Source organism: Leiobunum rupestre, chromosome 10 (assembly GCF_980474605.1).
Source record: "Leiobunum rupestre chromosome 10, qqLeiRupe1.1.hap1, whole genome shotgun sequence".
NCBI classification, from domain to species: domain Eukaryota; kingdom Metazoa; phylum Arthropoda; class Arachnida; order Opiliones; family Sclerosomatidae; genus Leiobunum; species Leiobunum rupestre.
This window is the reverse complement of record NC_143393.1, coordinates 13,068,740-13,073,739: the sequence shown is the minus strand read 5'-3', so window position 1 is coordinate 13,073,739 and position 5,000 is coordinate 13,068,740. Positions and strand designations below refer to the sequence as shown.

At 47.2% G+C, this 5,000-nt stretch overlaps 12 non-coding genes across 12 annotated transcripts; all 12 read left to right on the top strand.

Moving 5' to 3' along the window:
- The first annotated feature begins 23 nt into the window (after positions 1 to 23).
- Positions 24 to 95, top strand: TRNAP-UGG (transfer RNA proline (anticodon UGG)). The gene has a single exon. It is a non-coding gene; the product is annotated as a tRNA-Pro (tRNA).
- Positions 96 to 818: 723 nt separating this feature from the next.
- On the top strand, positions 819 to 890 carry TRNAP-AGG (transfer RNA proline (anticodon AGG)). The gene has a single exon. It is a non-coding gene; the product is annotated as a tRNA-Pro (tRNA).
- A 405-nt stretch (positions 891 to 1,295) lies between these two features.
- Positions 1,296 to 1,367, top strand: TRNAP-UGG (transfer RNA proline (anticodon UGG)). The gene has a single exon. It is a non-coding gene; the product is annotated as a tRNA-Pro (tRNA).
- An 87-nt stretch (positions 1,368 to 1,454) lies between these two features.
- Positions 1,455 to 1,526, top strand: TRNAP-AGG (transfer RNA proline (anticodon AGG)). The gene has a single exon. It is a non-coding gene; the product is annotated as a tRNA-Pro (tRNA).
- Positions 1,527 to 1,613: 87 nt separating this feature from the next.
- Positions 1,614 to 1,685, top strand: TRNAP-UGG (transfer RNA proline (anticodon UGG)). Its single transcript has one exon. It is a non-coding gene; the product is annotated as a tRNA-Pro (tRNA).
- Positions 1,686 to 1,772: 87 nt separating this feature from the next.
- Positions 1,773 to 1,844, top strand: TRNAP-UGG (transfer RNA proline (anticodon UGG)). Its single transcript has one exon. It is a non-coding gene; the product is annotated as a tRNA-Pro (tRNA).
- An 87-nt stretch (positions 1,845 to 1,931) lies between these two features.
- TRNAP-UGG (transfer RNA proline (anticodon UGG)) lies at positions 1,932 to 2,003 on the top strand. Its single transcript has one exon. It is a non-coding gene; the product is annotated as a tRNA-Pro (tRNA).
- Positions 2,004 to 2,399: 396 nt separating this feature from the next.
- Positions 2,400 to 2,471, top strand: TRNAP-UGG (transfer RNA proline (anticodon UGG)). Its single transcript has one exon. It is a non-coding gene; the product is annotated as a tRNA-Pro (tRNA).
- Positions 2,472 to 2,549: 78 nt separating this feature from the next.
- TRNAP-AGG (transfer RNA proline (anticodon AGG)) lies at positions 2,550 to 2,621 on the top strand. Its single transcript has one exon. It is a non-coding gene; the product is annotated as a tRNA-Pro (tRNA).
- A 1,668-nt stretch (positions 2,622 to 4,289) lies between these two features.
- TRNAP-AGG (transfer RNA proline (anticodon AGG)) lies at positions 4,290 to 4,361 on the top strand. The gene has a single exon. It is a non-coding gene; the product is annotated as a tRNA-Pro (tRNA).
- A 405-nt stretch (positions 4,362 to 4,766) lies between these two features.
- TRNAP-UGG (transfer RNA proline (anticodon UGG)) lies at positions 4,767 to 4,838 on the top strand. Its single transcript has one exon. It is a non-coding gene; the product is annotated as a tRNA-Pro (tRNA).
- An 87-nt stretch (positions 4,839 to 4,925) lies between these two features.
- On the top strand, positions 4,926 to 4,997 carry TRNAP-AGG (transfer RNA proline (anticodon AGG)). Its single transcript has one exon. It is a non-coding gene; the product is annotated as a tRNA-Pro (tRNA).
- The last annotated feature ends 3 nt before the right edge of the window (positions 4,998 to 5,000 follow it).

Genomic DNA, 5,000 nt, shown 5'->3' with positions numbered 1-5,000 from the left:
ACATATTGAGAGCAAAGTAACATGGTCCGTTGGTCTAGGGGTATGATTCTCGCTTTGGGTGCGAGAGGTCCCGGGTTCAAATCCCGGACGGACCCCGCGGAAAGTATTTCTACCAATCAGTTTTATGGAGGAGACTCCAATGGGTTAGGCTACATATTCACATATTGAGAGGACAGTAACATGGTCCGTTGGTCTAGGGGTATGATTCTCGCTTAGGGTGCGAGAAGTCCCGGTTTCAAATCCAGGACGTACCCCGCGTAAAATCTTTCTACAAACCAGTTTTATGGAGAAGTTTTCAACGGGTTAGGCTTAATATTCACATATTGAGAGCAAAGTTAAATGGTCCGTTGGTCTAGGGGTATGATTCTCGCTTTGGGTGCGAGAGGTCCTGGATTCAAATCGCGGACGGACCCTGCGGAAGATCTTTCTACAAACCAGTTTTCTGGAGGAGACTTCAACGGGTTATTCAAGATATTAACAAATTGTGAAAAAAGTAACATGGTCCGTTGGACTAGGGGAATGATTTTCGCTTAGGGTGCGAGAGGTCCCGGGTTCAAATCCCGGACGGACCCCGCGGAAAATCTCTCTACCAATCAGATTTATGGAGGAGGCTTCAACGGGTTAGGCTGCATATTCCCATATTGAGAGCAAACTAACATTGTCCGTTGGTCTAGGGCTATGATTCTCGCTTAGGGTGCGAGAAGTCCCGGGTTCAAATCCCGGACGGACCCCGCGTAAAATCTTTCTACAAACCAGTTTTATGGAGAAGTTTTCAACGGGTTAGGCTACATATTCACATATTGAGAGAAAATTAACATGGTCCATTGGTCTAGGGGTATGATTCTCGCTTAGGGTGCGAGAGGTCCCGGGTTCAAATCCCGGACGGACCCTGCGGAAGATCTTTCTACCAATCAGATTAATGGAGGAGGCTTCAACGGGTTAGGCTTAATATTCACATATTGAGAGCAAAGTTAAATGGTCCGTTGGTCTAGGGGTATGATTCTCGCTTTGGGTGCGAGAGGTCCTGGATTCAAATCCCGGACGGACCCTGCGGAAGATCTTTCTACAAACCAGTTTTCTGGAGGAGACTTCAATGGGTTATTCAAGATATTCACAAATTGTGTAAAAAGTAACATGGTCCGTTGGTCTAGGGGTATTATTTTCGCTAAAGGTGCGAGAGGTCCCGGGTTCAAATCCCGGACGGACTTCGCGGAAAATCTCCCTACCAATCAGATTTATAGAGGAGGCTTCAACGGGTTAGGCTTCATATTCACATATTGAGAGCAAAGTAACATGGTCCGTTGGTCTAGGGGTATGATTCTCGCTTTGGGTGCGAGAGGTCCCGGGTTCAAATCCCGGACGGACCCCGCGGAAAGTATTTCTACCAATCAGTTTTATGGAGGAGACTTCAATGGGTTAGGCTTCATATTCACATATTGAGAGCAAAGTAACATGGTCCGTTGGTCTAGGGGTATGATTTTCGCTTAGGGTGCGAGAGGTCCCGGGTTCAAATCCCGGACGGACCCTGTGGAAGATCTTTCTACAAACCAGTTTTACGGAGAAGTTTTCAACGGGTTAGGCTACTTATTCACATATTGAGAGCAAAGTAACATGGTCCGTTGGTCTAGGGGTATGATTCTCGCTTTGGGTGCGAGAGGTCCCGGGTTCAAATCCCGGACGGACCCCGCGGAAAGTATTTCTACCAATCAGTTTTATGGAGGAGACTTCAATGGGTTAGGCTTCATATTCACATATTGAGAGCAAAGTAACAAGGTCCGTTGGTCTAGGGGTATGATTCTCGCTTTGGGTGCGAGAGGTCCCGGGTTCAAATCCCGGACGGACCCCGCGGAAAGTATTTCTACCAATCAGTTTTATGGAGGAGACTTCAATGGGTTAGGCTTCATATTCACATATTGAGAGCAAAGTAACATGGTCCGTTGGTCTAGGGGTATGATTCTCGCTTTGGGTGCGAGAGGTCCCGGGTTCAAATCCCGGACGGACCCCGCGGAAATTATTTCTACGAATCAGTTTTATGGAGGAGACTTCAACGGGATATTCACATATTAAGAGCAATGTAACATGGTCCGTTGGTCTAGGGGAATGATTTTCGCTAAAGGTGCGAGAGGTCCCGGGTTCAAATCCCGGACGGACTTCGCGGAAAATCTCCCTACCAATCAGATTTTTAGAGGAGGCTTCAACGGGTTAGGCTACACATTCACATATTGAGACCAAAGTAACATGGTCCGTTGGTCTAGGGGTATGATTCTCGCTTTGGGTGCGAGAGGTCCCGGGTTCAAATGCCGGACGGACTCCGCGAAAATTTTTTCTACCAATCAGTTTTATGGAGGAGACTTCAATGGGTTAGGCTTCATATTCACATATTGAGAGCAAAGTAACATGGTCCGTTGGTCTAGGGGTATAATTCTCGCTTTGGGTGCGAGAGGTCCCGGGTTCAAATCCCGGACGGACCCCGCGGAAAATATTTCTACGAATCAGTTTTATGGAGGAGACTTCAACGGGATATTCACATATTAAGAGCAATGTAACATGGTCCGTTGGTCTAGGGGTATGATTTTCGCTTAGGGTGCGAGAGGTCCCGGGTTCAAATCCCGTACGGACCCTGTGGAAGATCTTTCTACAAACTAGTTTTACGGAGAAGTTTTCAACGGGTTAGGCTACTTATTCACATATTGAGACCAAAGTAACATGGTCCGTTGGTCTAGGGGTATGATTCTCGATTTGGGTGCGAGAGGTCCCAGGTTCATATGCCGGACGGACTCCGCGGAAAATTTTTCTACCAATCAGTTTTATGGAGGAGACTTCAATGGGTTAGGCTTCATATTCACATATTGAGAGCAAAGTAACATGGTCCGTTGGTCTAGGGGTATGAATCTCGCTTCGGGTGCGAGAGGTCCTGGGTTCAAATCCTGGACGGGCTCCGCGGAAAATCTTTCTACCAATTAGTTTTATGGAGGAGACTTCAACGGGTTAGGCTTCATATTCACATATTGAGAGCAAAGTAACATGGTCCGTTGGTCTAGGGGTATGATTATCGCTTTCGGTGCGAGAGGTCCCTGGTTCAAATCCCGGACGGACCCCACCGAAAATCTTCCTACCAATCAGATTTATGGAGGAGGCTTCAACGGGTTAGGCTACATATTCACATATTGGGAGCAAACTAACATGTTCCGTTGGTCTAGGGGTATGGTTCTCGCTTTGGGTGCGAGAGGTCTCGGGTTCAAATATCGGACGGACCCCGCGGAAAATGTTTTTACGAATCAGTTTTATGGAGGAGACTTCATCGGGATATTCACATATTAAGAGCAAAGTAACATGGTCCGTTGGTCTATGGGAATGATTTTCGCTAAAGGTGCAAGAGGTCCCGGGTTCAAATCCCGGACGGACTTCGCGGAAAATCTCCCTACCAATCAGATTTATAGAGGAGGCTTCAACGGGTTAGGCTACACATCCACATATTGAGAGCAAACTAACATTGTCCGTTGGTCTAGGGGTATGATTTTCGCTTAGGGTGCGAGAGGTCCCGGGTTCAAATCCCGTACGGACCCTGTGGAAGATCTTTCTACAAACCAGTTTAACGGAGAAGTTTTCAACGGGTTAGGCTACTTATTCACATATTGAGACCAAAGTAACATGGTCCGTTGGTCTAGGGGTATGATTCTCAATTTGGGTGCGAGAGGTCCCAGGTTCAAATGCCGGACGGACTCCGCGGAAAATTTTTCTACCAATCAGTTTTATGGAGGAGACTTCAATGGGTTAGGCTTCATATTCACATATTGAGAGCAAAGTAACATGGTCCGTTGGTCTAGGGGTATGATTCTCGCTTTGGGTGCGAGAGGTCCTGGATTCAAATCCCGGACGGACCCTGCGGAAGATCTTTCTACAACCCAGTTTTCTGGAGGAGACTTCAACGGGTTATTCAAGATATTAACAAATTGTGAAAAAAGTAACATGGTCCGTTGGACTAGGGGAATGATTTTCGCTTAGGGTGCGAGAGGTCCCGGGTTCAAATCCCGGACGGACCCCGCGGAAAATCTCTCTACCAATCAGATTTATGGAGGAGGCTTCAACGGGTTAGGCTGCATATTCCCATATTGAGAGCAAACTAACATTGTCCGTTGGTCTAGGGCTATGATTCTCGCTTAGGGTGCGAGAAGTCCCGGGTTCAAATCCCGGACGGACCCCGCGTAAAATCTTTCTACAAACCAGTTTTATGGAGAAGTTTTCAACGGGTTAGGCTACATATTCACATATTGAGAGAAAATTAACATGGTCCATTGGTCTAGGGGTATGATTCTCGCTTAGGGTGCGAGAGGTCCCGGGTTCAAATCCCGGACGGACCCTGCGGAAGATCTTTCTACCAATCAGATTAATGGAGGAGGCTTCAACGGGTTAGGCTTAATATTCACATATTGAGAGCAAAGTTAAATGGTCCGTTGGTCTAGGCGTATGATTCTCGCTTTGGGTGCGAGAGGTCCTGGATTCAAATCCCGGACGGACCCTGCGGAAGATCTTTCTACAAACCAGTTTTCTGGAGGAGACTTCAATGGGTTATTCAAGATATTCACAAATTGTGTAAAAAGTAACATGGTCCGTTGGTCTAGGGGTATTATTTTCGCTAAAGGTGCGAGAGGTCCCGGGTTCAAATCCCGGACGGACTTCGCGGAAAATCTCCCTACCAATCAGATTTATAGAGGAGGCTTCAACGGGTTAGGCTTCATATTCACATATTGAGAGCAAAGTAACATGGTCCGTTGGTCTAGGGGTATGATTCTCGCTTTGGGTGCGAGAGGTCCCGGGTTCAAATCCCGGACGGACCCCGCGGAAAGTATTTCTACCAATCAGTTTTATGGAGGAGACTTCAATGGGTTAGGCTTCATATTCACATATTGAGAGCAAAGTAACATGGTCCGTTGGTCTAGGGGTATGATTTTCGCTTAGGGTGCGAGAGGTCCCGGGTTCAAATCCCGGACGGACCCTGT